General features: G+C 50.2%; 1 protein-coding gene across 9 annotated transcripts in view; it reads left to right on the top strand.

The window, feature by feature from the left end:
• The first annotated feature begins 11,058 nt into the window (after window positions 1-11,058).
• The window catches only part of LOC121589891 (innexin shaking-B), a 62,968-nt gene continuing 58,930 nt past the window's right edge, over window positions 11,059-15,096 (top strand). For 4 of the 9 annotated variants that reach the window (XM_041909132.1, XM_041909122.1, XM_041909125.1 and 1 more), the window contains exon 1: window positions 12,474-12,679. The gene's annotated coding sequence lies outside the window, so the exon portion shown is untranslated. Of the gene's footprint in view, window positions 11,266-12,473; window positions 12,680-15,096 lie in introns of those variants that run through there. The other 5 variants (XM_041909124.1, XM_041909126.1, XM_041909129.1 and 2 more) reach the window with 4 other exon arrangements.

The raw sequence follows: 15,096 nt of genomic DNA, 5'->3' as shown, positions 1-15,096 counted from the left end.
CTTTGTTCTGGCGCTTCGCTTGCGCGCGGAAATGGGAAATGGGGCACAAAACCCGCGCGAGAAACCCGCAAAAGGGGCTTCGTTATTTCATTTTAAGTTTTACCATCACCGGTGCCCGTTTGGTTGTTTGGTCTGCGAAAACGCGTTTACACAAACCCCCCCCCCCCCCACTGGTGTGCCTTTTTTTCTTGCTTCTCTTTCTTTGGTTTGGCTGCCGGGTGGGGGGACGCTGCCACTTGGCTGCCACTCATACACAGGGCGGCCGCGGTGTGTTACAAGCAGAAGTAGAAATTCTTACTCGATTTGCCTCGTTTCCACACCGACACACACACACGTGTTTGGGGGGAGGGGGGGGGGGGGTGGGGAGCGGTCCAGATGACCGTTTAAGTGCTCGTCGTGCTCGGTGATGATACTCAGGCCGGTTTCATCTTGTTACCTTTTTGTTGCTGCTGCTGCCTCCCCACTTCCCTTCCCAAGCAGCACAGCGAGAAACGTTTATTGATCTGACTGTTGTTTAGTTTCGGTTCAGTTCGGGCGCCGCCGGGGAAGGGGCACGTTCCCCCCTCCCCTTCTTTTCTTCTCGACATTTAATGGCCCGACCGAGCGGCTGTTGTTGCCTCGTGTTTTATTTCTGTTTGTGTGTCGTCCGCGCTTTTTTTTCGGCCGTTGTTGTCCGACTCGGGTAACAACAGTCTCCGGCTGTTCCCTGCTCCTTCGGATTGTGTCGGTCGGTTTGAAGATGCGAAAGATGGTTTTGATTTTTATTTTACATTTCCGTTGCGTCCGGGCCCTTCCGCGCACCGTTGTTTGCATCGCTGACCAGCCATCCATCCCGAAGGAATAAATCACGCTCTCAAGCAGTGCCTCAAGTGCCTTAATGCGAATGTGGAGGACTTGACCTTTTTCCCTGCTTCGCTTCTTGCCCCTTTCAACCGCCAAGCGGTTGTTTAGATAAATTTTCATGAGGCGCATAATAACTTAAATCTCTTTCCTTTTTTCCCCCTCTGTTTTGTGGGTCAAAAGCCGTCATCCCGGCCAATGAATAAAACCGTGCGTTGGAATTTATGTTTTATGATATCAATTGTGATGCGTGGGGAGGAAGAAAAAACGCACACACACACACACACACACTGGAGGGTCTTTAAAGGTGCGCACAAGGAGAAATAAAAATGTTTATGAAGGTTATTCTCATTCCACGCTGGGTCTGCGAGCCGTTTGCTTTGCTAAACTGTGGCAATGACAATAAAGCAGCACAATTATGGATAAAGCTGGGGGGCTGTCGGGCACCTCAAAACAAATCCGCGTTGCATGTAAATGTTTGCAAGCGCACCTTCCGGAAGAAAGATAAATCAAACCCATACCCCAGACGCCCGCTGGGAGGGGGGGGGGGTGAGGAAGGGAGGTGTAGAAGGAGCGAATCCCGCGCGAACGAATCATTCATTTCGGCCGGGTGGGGCGCTGGGACCGACTTCCCGAGGTTTAATATTCATGTTGAATTTAAATTTATTGAACCATCTTTCACTCACACTTTCGCTCTGTCTTTGAGTGTCTTTCCCTTTCACGAGACGAGCGGGGGGGGGGGTTTGGGGCAAATGGTAAGGCAAGGGGGGGAGGGGGGTGCATTATACAGATGTTGATTTGATTACACGGTGATAAATTCAATCCGGCCCCTGCGTGCGTGGCGATCAGTTTTGATGAAGATCAATAAAAAATAAAACCTCCCCTACATCATAAAGGGAGCAGATGAGTGAGCGAGAGAGAAAAAGAGAAAGAGAGAATGCATTGAATTAGATTATTTATTTATCAAATCATTTTTAAGTGCTGGTGACCCCCCCCCCCTGGTCGCTCGTTCGCTTTTCCACCTTTAAAAGTAGAAGCGATACGGGGCTGGAAAATGTTTCAGCGGCAGCTTTGGATTGGATTATCTGCCGCGACATGGCGAACCGTGTGTGGGTACACAAAAATCAGCATCTTAATCTGTGATGAGACAGTTACAGCCAGTGATGTTTTCTTGACACCCGATTTTCATCAATCATGATGCCATTGGGGGGAGGGAGCGTTCGGGAAGATAACGGAACGGCAGTAGAAAAGTAGCGCAAAAGTCTCCCCCTATTCCCCCCGTTTTCTCCCTTGCAACCACAAATCATCCATTCATGTCCCCCCCTCCCTCCATTCCCGTACGTGACGGGAGCGGCGATGAAAGAGCGATCTCAATTCGCGCGCCCAAGGAAAGCTAATGGAGGCGCCTGGCTGCTCGTATGCGCGATGGAGACGCATGGTCTGTCTCAGAGTAGCACGTGCGCGAGGGCGGCGGTATGAGCCGAAGGGGAAAAGGTCGCGGCCATTAGACACCGGGGGATGAGGTGGGTGCGGGGAGGAGGAGTGGTAGATTGTATTGAATTCATCTAATCTTCTCGATGTATTTAACCTTCGCCTGCCTGGCTGCCTGCCTTGCTGTCATCGCGTAAGCGGACCCCCGGACCCGCTCCACGGTTCGATTCATCTCACACTCCGCGCACATCAAGAGAGCGCTGAAATGGAAACAATTTTTAGAAATGATTCTATTTACGATCGAACTCTCGGCTCTCGGTTCGGTGCTGTTGTGCGCGTTCATGGGCATGAGGGAATGATTTACGCCAAGATGGGGAGCAGAATGCTCTGTTGCGCGTGTGGCGGTGACAGTGTACGCGGTCTCTCGGGGGGCCCTTTTCCCATCAGGGACACACACACACACACACACACACACACACACACACATAATGGTAGCACAGATTGATGGAAGGTTAGCATTAGAAGAGTGGGGGGTTCAGCTCAAACCAGTCAAACTCAAACGGTGGTTTTTAAAGGCAAAGAAGCTGGGTCAAGGGCTGCCTCTAGATGTCTTTTTGGAAGTTGGAACAAGGGGTAGGGGAGGGGAGGGGGTAGATGAGTGACGATAAAAAGACGGTCGGCCCTGTTGACGGTGGATCTTTTAGTAATTTCCCTCCCACGGTGTGTTGAAAAGTTTGGTAGAAATCATTTCCCACGCTAAAGAGCTTCTGGTTCTGAGGGGGGGGGGGGGGGAAATAAGGGGCTAAAGTGAGCGAAAAGATGTAAACACACGGCCCGTCCCAAGCCAAGCACACATTAAGAGCGCGACCTCTCGAGGGTCCAATTTATTTCACTCGACGAAGACGCCAACGACGACGAATTGAATTTGAAATAGCTCGTTGGCACATTAGAAAAACAAATTCTCCCCCATTCCATTCCATTTCTCTCACACACACCTTTAAGCAGCTGGTATTCATAAACAATGGCCGTTAATAAATGCGTGTTCCGCGCTGGTCTGGCCTGGCCGGCGGGCACGTAACACGTCATCGGGCATGGTGCGAGCAGGGACAAAATATGGGGTCCACCTTTAACAGCAAAACTCCATCTCGAAATAAAAACAGGTGGGCGATCTGTTTCCTTCTGCTGGCCTATTATTTTGCTGTGGCGGTCTGAGCAGGGGGAGTAACAGAAATGAATTATTGCACCGTGGCAGCGTAGCATCATCATCTTTCACAGGGTTGCACAGTTTCACCACGAAGCTAAATCATCGTAGCTGGAGCAGAGCGTAAGAGGGAGTTAGTTTTCACTTTCACATTCAACGCTCGACAACAGATGCTTGCGAGCCACATTCAAGCCAAGAAAAGCAAACTACAAACACTTGAAATTGTGTTCTTTGTAGGTCACAAGAATCGAGAAAACGTACCTACAAAAAATACAACTCTCCCACAATCACTTTCCTGTTGTCTGTGGATTCTTTTTCTTTCCCCAACTTTAAAGTGGAACTGAAAGTGGGAGTTGTAATTTCGCTAAATTGTACCCACCACCAGCACACCCAGGATGTAAGCACAGATTAAAGTACATTCCATGGGGCGCGAAGTAAAAGAAAGCATCGGCGCCGAAACGAAGTGTGATAAAATTAATCAAAATAAAACCACCCTTCCTTTAGAGGTTCAGGAAAACAAAGCCAAAAGGGAAATGAAGAAAAAAAGAGGAAGCGAAACGACAAAGTTAACGTGGTCTTGAGAATGGTCACGACCACGAATCTCCTTTCTTCTTCCTTTCCTCATTTTCTTTCCTCTTTCGCCATCCCAATCGATACTTACTTTGCACACAGGACTTTTTCGAGGAGTGTCGTTTTCGTTTGATGTTTCGTTAAAAGCACACAAAAAACGACAGAGGATAAGCGAAAGAATGGAGAAAGAATGGAGGAGCTAAAGAAAACGCAAATTATTTCAATCGTTAAAGTTACTATCTTTCCAACAACAACAACAAAAAACCACACTCACACACACACACACACACACGCACGCACACACTTAAAAAGAAAGTAAAGTTTTCCTTCTTCTGGCCTCGTTTCCACAGGCAAGCGCCGCGACCCTTTTTTTTGCTTTGATTTTTAAAATAAACCCCAACGCTCAACGTCGGGTTTTGTCCCTTTTTTTTGGGAGGAGGGAGGATTTGAGCCGCTTTTATCCCCTTCCTTTTCCCCTCCTCTTCCTTCCTAACCAACCACCCAACCCCTTCGGAATTGCTTGTGAACAGTCAGTCTTGTGGTCTTGCTAATATCCTGCAGTACGCTTCCGGGTGCACATCCACCCTCTGTTACACACACACACACAACCCATCCAAACCCACCCACCTCCCCGGTTTTAATACACTTCCGTCCCTTTTGTGTCCCTTTTTGTCGGTAATTTCGCTAAGGTCGATTCTCTTCACGTTTCGTTTGTTTTCGTAGCACATAGTTGGGTGGGTAGCGCACGCACATTTGCATTGAAATGGGGGAAGAGCTCATCCGCACGCACGCACGCACGCACGTCATTGGGTTGGGGTTTTTGGGGATCGAGCCCCCGCTGCAGCACGGAAAACAAAACTTTCCCGAGCAAGCAGCTTGTGATAACACACACCACCCAACACAAAACGCAAGAGGAAAGAGGAGCGAGGGGGGCAAAGGGGGGGGAAAGTTTTAAATAAACAGACGCAAGCAAATCCTTCGGGGGACGGGACGCTTTTCTTGTACCCCCTCGCCCCTTTTCTTTGGCTGAGTTCGCAACCGGCGGCGGCATGCCTGTGGAAAATGCGCATGCCGATGCGTTTGTGTCGTTGTGGTGGTCCAGCAGCAGCAGCAGCAGCAGCAGCAGCAGCAAAAGTAGCGTCTAATGAGCCCACCGCTGCTCTCTGCTGCCCTTTTCTTTTGCTTTTCTTTGCCGCTGTTCGTCTTTCTCTATGACCGTCTGCGCGAGCCCTGATGAAGAGGTTTAATGCTCCGTCGTACGTTATGCGTAGTAAAGCCCCGCCACAATGACCCCCTCATTCCCACTCTGCCTTCTTAGGGGAAGAAAGAAATCCACACTGCATCCGGGGGACGAAAAAAAAAGGAAGGATGAATAAGAGCTTTTTTTCTGTTGGCTCACCCATCTCGCCAAAGTTCCACGCAAAGAAGCACTTAACCACATGGGAAGAGGGGTGCTTTTCGCTCTTTACACAAACACACACACACACACACATACATGCACACACGTGGCTTTGTTTTCGGTTGCCATGCTGCTTCCGTAGTAGGCTGGCACACACATGAATTGCAGTTCAGTCGGCGAAAGAGAAACGTAAGTAATGAAGCGCCATCTGGTGCCTACTGCACGGACTAATGTGTGCCGAGCGCGGCCGGGTTGTTGTAAGGCGACCAACAACAACAACAACAACAACAATAAGCGTATGTGTGTTTGTGTGTGTGCGGGCGCTTGTGTGTACATAAGTAAGCGTAAGCGAAAAATCATTCCCCGTTTCGCTTTATTTCATCTTTACCCTTCAAAAGAACAGGAAATGTGCAAATCTAGAGCTCCGAGTTGTGTTTTTTTTTTCCTGGGAAGCGGGAAAACGCTATCGTTAATGTACATTTTGTGCCACATTTTTTCTATTTCTCCCCGTTTGTGGAATGGGACAGACCGGGAGAAGGATAAAAACAGCAATTCCCTCGGATTTGCGAATGCACTTTTGGCCGGGGCGGGGGTCATGTACTGTAAACGTTGTTTTTGCCTGATGACGTCAACAACAATGACGCTCAGTGATGCGTCGGTGTGTGTTGGTAATGTGCGAGGGGAAAAGCGCGGTGTCGGTGGTCGAATTGCGATATTGAAATTAATTGAGAGTGAAATAAAATTGCTTTCCCCGAAGAAGATGCAATTGTCATGCAAATTAGTTAAAGCCATCAAGAGCAGTGCGAGCTTTCTCCGGCTGCTGGGGCTAGAGCTGTACCACAAAGACCGTGGAATTGCAATTGGCAAACACGTAACAAACATTAATATTGGAAACTAGAGGGGGAAAACCCCCCCCCCCCCTTTTTTGTGCAGGAAAGCTACATTTAAGTAGTAAAATATGGCAATACCTGGTTTAATCGTACCGCTCCGAGCGCTGTGTCGAACGTATTGGTTCGTAGTCTAATTTCTCGCGCTCCTGCAGACCTGCTAGCCCTCCAGCTTAACCGGCATTGCTGCTTTCATCCTCAACCTGCATGGCATGGCACTATTTCTGCACCCCGCCTGCCCCACAGCGCGTCGATGGCCTTAATTTTAGTAATTGTTTAACAATTATGATACACAGCACACACACACATATGTGAGCATTTTGTGAGCACAGCCACACGGTGGTGAGTGAGCGAGTGAGCGGCGGGCGAAAATATCAATCTCACGTGATGGAGCAGTAGCAGCGACGAGCACCGAGCAGCAGGCCATGCCGAAGAAAGGTAAGCAAGCAAGGTAAGTAGCATTACGCGAGCCGGGCAATCATTTGTGAGCTTCCGTTTTCTCCCTCTCTATCTTTGTCTCTCTCTCTCACACACACACAGCAGCCGGACAGCCCCATATAGCCGAAGAGAATTGTTATTAACCGGCCGTATGCAGCAAAAAAAAAAATAAAACGAAAGAAAGAAAGAAGGGCAAGCAAACAAAGCACCGAAAATACGCGCGGACGCGCGCGGGCAAAACAACAAGGTATGAGCGTAAATTTCTTCTACTGGTGAGTAAGGGGGGGGGGGAGGGGGTAGGGTGGAAGGGCCCGGTCATGTGTCGAGATAAAACGAGATTTTAAAACCCGCAGCCAGCAACCACATGGGCCTTTGTGGAAGAAGGAAAGCGAAGCAACACACACAATGAGACAGGTACAGCAGGTGATGGGAAAACAACATCGACGGGAAAATTCGTTCTGGCCTCGAGGTCCGGGTTTTTGAGCCTTTCCAGCCGCATGGCCCGCGTGTACATGTACATGGACCGACACACACACAAACACACACACACACACACACACACACATGTACGTCTATCTGTCCCATCTCCGCGAAGTGTGCTGTCGGGGCTCATTTCGGGCGGCATTTGCATACACCAGATCGCTCGAAATCGGATCAAGGGAAAGGGGGGTGGGGGGGAATGTGGAGGGTAACGTGGGATAAGGGCTATGCTTTCTTGTTTTGCAACATCCGAGGCGAGCGGTTTTGTTTGTCCCGGTGAAGGTGAAAAGATCATTCGCTTGGGCTGAGCTGAGCCAGGAGCCAGAAAAACAGGGAAAGGGGGGGGGGGGGAGGAAAAAACCGGGTTGAGGGCTTTGTTTAGGTCAAACGAAAGGCAAACATATCGATGAATTCGGGCAAAGATACACACATACACACACACAGAGGCCACACTGATGGGCCGGTTTGGATTTTGGAGGTTTTAAATTTCGTTTTTCCCGAAAAAAAGTGCGTTTTTGTTCGTTGACGTTTTCCTCCGAGCGGCTGGCAAAAGATGTGGCGCAATGGTTGCTCCCTCATGCCACTGTCCTTTCTTTTTTGCTGTTGTTATTGTTTAGCTTTTGCTTCGACAACGACCAACACCGAGCGACGACAGTTTGGCCCGGTGCTCCATTTCCCCGGCACTGTTTCTCGTTGTTGTTTTTTTGTTCTATGCTTCATCGTACGAGGTTTCACGTTACCCGATAGGGGGGAAGGGGTCAGGTCGTAATGCTGTCGTGCCGGAGCACAGCAACATCAAACAGCGTTTAATAATCGTTCCGTACCGCCGTTATGCGCTCGCCGGCTTCTTTTACCACATTTTACGCGCGGTGCTGCTGTTTTACATACGGTAAATGAGTACAGTTTTGGGGTGGGAATGAAAGCAAAAAAAAGGGAAAAAACCACGCCAGTCCAGGCGAGAACCATTCGACAGTCCGAGGACCGTTTTGAAGTCAACCATCCCCGGGAGGCAATCATTACTTACTGTTGTACACACGTGCAGTCAGCTGAATGTGTGTCGTTGGTTGCTTTTGCCGTTTGATGGAAGTGCTGGTCTAACAACAGCTTTATTAGCTTACCACCGATTACCACACACACACACATGGATACAGCTTCAAAGGCGGCAAATAAAATGAGATTTAAATAATGCACACACAAAAAAAAAAGAGCGAACATAAAACAGCGAGCGCCACCAAGCAGCGTTTAAAATTTTCCGCTTTCGTCAGCAAATGATAGGACTGGGCTGCATGTGTAAAGTGCTGTTGATATTACACATGAGTTACTACTCATTCCCCACATCTACCCAAACCCGCCAAACAGCATTAAAGCTTTCGGAGCGGAGCGCACAAAGCAGGCGCGCGCGCGATGGAAGATGACGCTGCATCCTTCCGCAAACAATCGTTTTTATTCTTTCTCCTTCTCTCTCACTCACTCTCGCTTTCTCTCTCTCGCTCTCTCTTTTTTTGACTAAATTAATCATCCATCCCGTGAAATGATGGCAAAAAAACCCCCGTGATGCAGATCACGGTCGACAGCCGGGCGGTCGATGGTCGCGTGTAGAAATTGGAAGAAACCGCCGAACAAGAACTGTGTTTTTTATTTTGGGGCTTTTTAAGAAGAAATTTTGCGCCTTTCTTTCTTTCTGGTGCGTACCGAGAGTTGCAAAGACGTCGTGAGGGGAAAAGAGAGGCACACCTAGCGATGAACGGTCGGACGGAAATGACAGAGCGTTGGCGGAGGGCAAAAAGGAAAGGAAGGAAGATAAAAAAACAAGAAGGACGAAGCTTACTAACTTCCCTATTGCAATGTGAACTTCATTTTCAACTCACTGGGACGGGGAAGAGGTAAGTGGAAGTGGAACGAGGGGGAAAATGGAGACTCTTTTTATGAAGTTTCCATCCCACATCCACCCAAACACACACACACACACACGAACACACGCTGACACACGTACAAAAAGCGTCTTATCACTTAAAGTGCCCGTGTGTGTGCCCTGTGAGTTCGTCTGAAAGGGCGTCCGTTGGCGTTACATCTTTAAGACACGGCACACTAGATGGGAAGCGATAGCGACAGGGCAGGGACGGGAATGACACAATGTGCATCGAAGGGAGAGAAGGGGAAGAAGGAGAAGAAGAGGAGTGTGCTGGCAAGCAGCGCCTGCCTATTAAATGCGATCAGTTGTGTGTCTCTAAATAGTAGGCGAAGAGCCGCCCGCCGACCCATTACGAAGAAGCAGGATGGGAAATAAAACCATTTCGGGCGGTGTGCTAGGCACACACAAAAAAGCTCCCCTCCCCACATGTATGTGTGTGTGTGTGTCTGTTATGCCTTTTTTTGCAATATAAAACGTGGGAAAATATTTACCCATGCAAAAGGACCTGCCGGGAAAGCAGCGCACACGACGTGCTGTGTGTGTGTATGTGAGAGAGATAAGGCAGACGCGAGCGAGAGAGAGAGAGAGCGAGCTCCTCTCTCACCCATCCGTGCTGCTTTTTGCCACACCGACACGACACGCTCCAGAAAAGGAAAACAGCATGCCGTATAATGATGGAAATCGATACGCTAGTGGCGAACAAACCCCTCTCTCCCCCACTTCCTCGCTCCAGTGGAAAGTGGGTGGGATGGGATGGGCGGGAGGGGATGAAGCGCATCAGTACAAAACGTGCCTGGGAGCGGAAAAACCAGCCGTGGAAAAGCCGTCGTAAAGCGGGCACTTAACGGGAAAATCGTTTGTGGTGTGACGATGGTCGAAAGGGCTGGCCGGGGAAGGTCGGGAAGGGGGGTGTGTAGTGTCAGAGGGATTGACATTTGCTGCTGTTCGTGTCGAGTCGCTTCACTTGCAAAAGTATGTTTGTGTGTGTGTGTGTGTGTGTGTGTGTGTGTGTGTGTGTGTGTGTGTGTGTGTGTGTGGTGTGTGTGTGTGTGTGTGTGTGTGTGTGTGTGTGTGTGGTGTGTGTGTGTGTGTGTGTGTGTGTGTGTAGGGAGGCTATCAGGTTGATTGAAAAGTTGGGTGAAGATGAGAAAAAGTCACTTTTTGATGTGAAATCAATTTATTATGATTTTATTTTTATGTTTTTGCCCCTTTAAATGACGTCATTAAGATACAAAACCACACTTACGAAAACACAGACACTTTGACGTCAACCCAATATCCCTGGCTGCTTGGCTGTGTAGCGCAGGCCGCGGTGGCGTTCGTTTCGCGCGAGGGTCATTTGATTCAAATTCGGCGCGGCAAAGCTGCGGCTCTCGGCGAACATCGGCGCTAATGAGGAGGAAGATGGAAACTCCCTTCTCCCTCTCTTCCTCCCCGCTCTCTTACGCTCCCATGGAGTGACGCGTATCCCCGCTTGTGTGCTGCACTCACCGCTCGAGCAGAGATGGAACGAAGGAACGAGACGGTGTGTTTCGCTGTTTCGCCGTTCACTCGTCGCAACCTCACACCGCAACAACCTTGGCGTGAAAGAGGAAGGCCAGCTTGTCTATCCTCTCTCTCTCTATCTCTCTCTCTCTCTTCCTCTTAGTGCGTGTGTAGGTGGGTGTACTGAGGACCGGAAAGGAGAGCGGACCGAGGCCGTTCGGTGTCCAATGCGGATGCGGTTCGGCGTGCGGAACTACGCGGATATTGCGCCTGGGGAACGCGTGAACCCGCGCCGATAATTTCATTCTCGAGCAGTGGCGAAGGGGACAGACAGCAAGAGCACGGTGAAGGGATTTTCCATCGATGTTGGCGTGCGACGGTCAGTCAGTCGGTTGGGATCAGGCGGTCGGTCGGTCGGTCAGTCAGTCAGTCAGTCAGTCAGTCAGCGAGCCAGCGAGCCAATTTCCGTTTCTTCTCCGTTGTGACGATCGCGTGTTGTTGTTATTGTTTATCTTTCCCTTTTTTCGGTTTGTTTCCCGTTCCGTTATGCCTAACCGGTCGTTGTGATAGGAGAGAGATAGAGAGAGAGAGAGAAGGAAAGCGCGAACAAGAACTATTAAAGGTAATCGTTAGAACGTTCAGGCTGTTGTTGGTTTGGTGAGCGAACCTGTGAAGCTGCATTTCCGCTGCCCCTCTGGGGATGTGTGTTAACAATGTGCGCGCCTTAAAGACGTTAAAGACACGGTACGGGTTTTCTGCTGTAACAAAATACAACCTCCCGGGAGTCTCGTTACCGGCAAAAAAGGTTACGCTATGGGCCATAACCCCCGCCCCGGTTTGGGAGGATAGTAATAGACAGGGCCGGTGTGTAGTAGTAGTAGTAGTGTAGGCGACCATCTGCTTCATGTCCAGCGTTGCTCTGGATAGCTTCACTTAGCACCCAAAACCGACAAAGCACCACGATGCATTCTGTGGGCGGCAGCGAGGAGGGGTCCGAGTCCGAGGTGACCAGAACTTTCGCCCGCCTCCGCTCCAAAGGAACTTGCTTGCCCCTCCACACGGAGAAGATGTAAACATCTCAAAACATGCTTATGATTTTATTGGCCATCTCTATGTGTGTGGGAGGATGGGTGGCGCATCTAAACTGACGGGGCCGTGTTTTAATTTGGAGCACACACACACACACGCCAACGCAATGTGTTTTCCTTCTGCGTCCCGTGCGTGAGATGTCGGGATGATCTGCCCTGCTTCTTCTTCTACTTCTTTCTTTCCGTTGAAAAACGGAATAGTTTACACGCACAGCGCGCCGCCAACGTCCAAAGGAAGACTAAACAATTTTCCAACGCCTGCTACGGTTGCTGCTGCTGCTGCTAGGGGCTTGGAGGCAAGAGGTCGGAATGACGACGGTCCCGGACTGAAGTGGAATTTGAGTGGAAACACTTTTTGGGGGTGGGTTTGTGTTGCATTGCAAGGGAAACGGGAAGGGGGACGTCAATGTGGGACCACGTAACGCCGCGGATTTACTCCACATGTCCGAGGCAAAACCGTTCACCACGGCTTACTTCATCTGCTCCCCCTCTTTGGTGGTACACCTTTTCGGCTCGGGCGCGTGTGAAAACGAGCGGGAGAGAGAGAGAGAGAGAGAGAGAGAGAGCGCGCGCGCTTTAGAGAGCGAAAGCGAGAGCATTAGAAGATGCTGCGGGGCATCTCTTCAGTGTGTGTGCGTGTGTGCACAGGTCGTCGTATCACGTTCACCATTCCCGCGCGTGTCTGTGTGGTTGGGTTGGGGTTGAGCTGCGCTGCCGTCAGCCAAAACAGTCTGTAAGCGGGCCCAGTCCTAGTCGGAACCAAGTTCCGAATGGAATCTCTCTAAGTGCCGTCGGAAAGGGGCAGGAAGAAAGCAGAAGAAACGGGGCGCATCACCGTTAACTTGTTGGGTTTTTGCGTGTGCGATTTTTTTTTGTTCTCTGTTCTGTTCGGCTAGTTGCGTTTTCTCCTTCCTTTCCTTCATGTGCCGGTGTGTTGTCTGTCTGTGAGTAAGTGACTGCTGTGTGACTATGAATTAATTAATCTAGGCTAAAGGAACTTGCTTGCAAGTGTGCGAGTGTGTGATAGAGGTCACTGCATTGGATTTTTATCTCTTCCTGTGCCACTGTGCACTTCGAACTTCGATCGATTGCACATCATCGAAACGAGGAACACACACACACACACACCAGCATTCCCAATTGCAGGAGGCCATCGATAGAACGTCCAATTCCAATCGAACAGTGTATGTGTCCGTGTGTGTGTGAGTGAGTGTTATTCCTCGCAAAGACAACATAACCAAACAAATTCAAACCGTGCCGTGTGTCTCCCTGCCTACTGTGATGGGACTGTTGTGTGTCCTGCGGGTAGCCAGAATTTGTCCCCCCCCCCCTCCCGGGATGAAGCAAAGCAGCCAAAAGGATATACTCTTTCTACTCTTCTCTGATCCGGTTCTGCTGTCTTTCTGTTTGTGTGTCTGTGTGTGTTTGAAAAAGAAAGCATTATAGACTGGGCAGAAGGAGAAGGAGAGAACGATGCTATGCTTGTACGTGTGTGTGTGTATGTATGACTTAGTTGTACCGGATACGGTGCAGTTGCCGCTGTGTGTATCTGTGTGTTTGTGTGTGTTTGTCGGTGCATAAAACGTGGGCACTTTGGCGAAGCCATGTCGTCGGATAATTCATTCTTTTGGCGAAGAGCGCACCGAGACACGAACCCCTCACTTGTCTCCCACCGGGCTGCCTCTTTGCACCCCCTCTTCGTCACCGCACAGTTGCACCGTTTTGGTGCAATGGCATTATGATATTAATTCCAAACCCGTACTCTCTACTCGGGCCCAGCGCTCAGCGTTCGTGCAGTGCCCGAGCTGCCGGGTCATCTGCCTCGCAGCTTGCAATGCCACACACTCTGGGTGGGATGAAAAAACACCCACATACCCCCGTTCGACACATACAAGATGCGCTAATAAAAATGTAGGAGCGGGGGCACGGGGTGGAACCGAACGATTATGCAGAGGCACAACCGCCCGACGATTCGGTCCTTCTTCTGCTGCTGCTGCTGCTGCTGTTGCAGGCTAGCGTTATTATTTTTATACATGTGGTAGCGTTGTGCCACTGAGACCACCGAGACGAGGAGTGATCCCTACTCTAATCGGACGACCGGACACACTCACTCACTATTACTGTACCACAAACAAACCCACCCCGCACCAATGTCTGGGCCACAGACCACACCAGTGTCGCGCGCGGTTGGAAATATACATCACAATCTTGGTTCCCCTTTTACTTGGCGCGAATCAGCAGCTGCAGTACTTTATTAAACACCACACACATACCACCTCTTTGGTGTTCCCTTATTCCCCCCCACAGTTTGTGCAGTGCGGCAGAGTCGTCGAGTTAACCGCAGAGGCAGCAGCAGCAGCAGCAGCCTCAGAAGTAGCTGGTTGACCCGTGAGCTGGCTGTCTCACACATTCCAAACTACTTTGGAGGAAGGAGAGGGGAGCCTGGGAAAGTGCAGTGTAAACATTCATCATCCGGTGCAATTGGTACTACCACTACGGCGCGAAGGACCCCAACGGGTGCGAATGAGGATGTGGGGAATGCAACGATCGTTAGGCAACTTTACTGCTGCTGCCGTTTTCAACAACATCCGCTGCTGTATTTATTGTTTTTGTTGTTTTTTTTTCCTGGTAGTTACAAGGGAAGGGGTGACGCGTGAGTCGAAGCGGTAGTCGTTGGGCTAGGGTAAACAAATCAACTCCTCCAAACAGGAGGGGGGGGGGGGGGGGACCAATGGGCCAATACACTTGTGAGGAAATCCAAATCGGCGTCAATCGTTTGGGGGTCGTAGCTTCCGTCTATTCCGACCCCTCGACAAGCGCTCTACAAAGGAAGGGAGACCGCTCTCTGGCCTGGTCGCGTACGTGGCCAATGCATGGCTTCAAGATGGCATTGTTGTGGCGCCGTCCACGGATGGATGGATGGAGGCGCCTGGTATCGCAGGGCAAAGCAAACAAAAAACTACGAATAAGGTGTCCACTGGTTTATTAGCTGCGTTGTGGTCGTCCTCTTTGCAGAGGGTGCAACGGGAATCACACACGAGGGGGGAAAATGGTGGTACTAAAATAAGCAAAACCCATCGTCCAACCGTCCACCCGGGAACGGGAAATGGTGCAACGCGGCAACGACAGCAGCAAACACCGTCAGCCCAAAACCGGTTGGGTCAGTTGCACCCCAGGGTGAGCGGGTGGGAGGGAAACCTTTCGGGTTCCAAAAATATTATCGCTCGTCAGCAGCAGCGCATACACACGGGAGGACGATACATTGACGATGACGACAGTTTTTTTGTGTGTGTGGATTAAGTTGCTTGTCGCTGTTGTCGTCGTCGTCGTCGGCAATTGCCCCACGCCGAGGATCAATAATTATA

Source organism: Anopheles merus, chromosome 2R (genome assembly GCF_017562075.2).
Source record: "Anopheles merus strain MAF chromosome 2R, AmerM5.1, whole genome shotgun sequence".
NCBI classification, from domain to species: domain Eukaryota; kingdom Metazoa; phylum Arthropoda; class Insecta; order Diptera; family Culicidae; genus Anopheles; species Anopheles merus.
The sequence above is the reverse complement of the archived record's forward strand: the minus strand, read 5'-3'. Positions and strand labels throughout refer to the sequence as shown.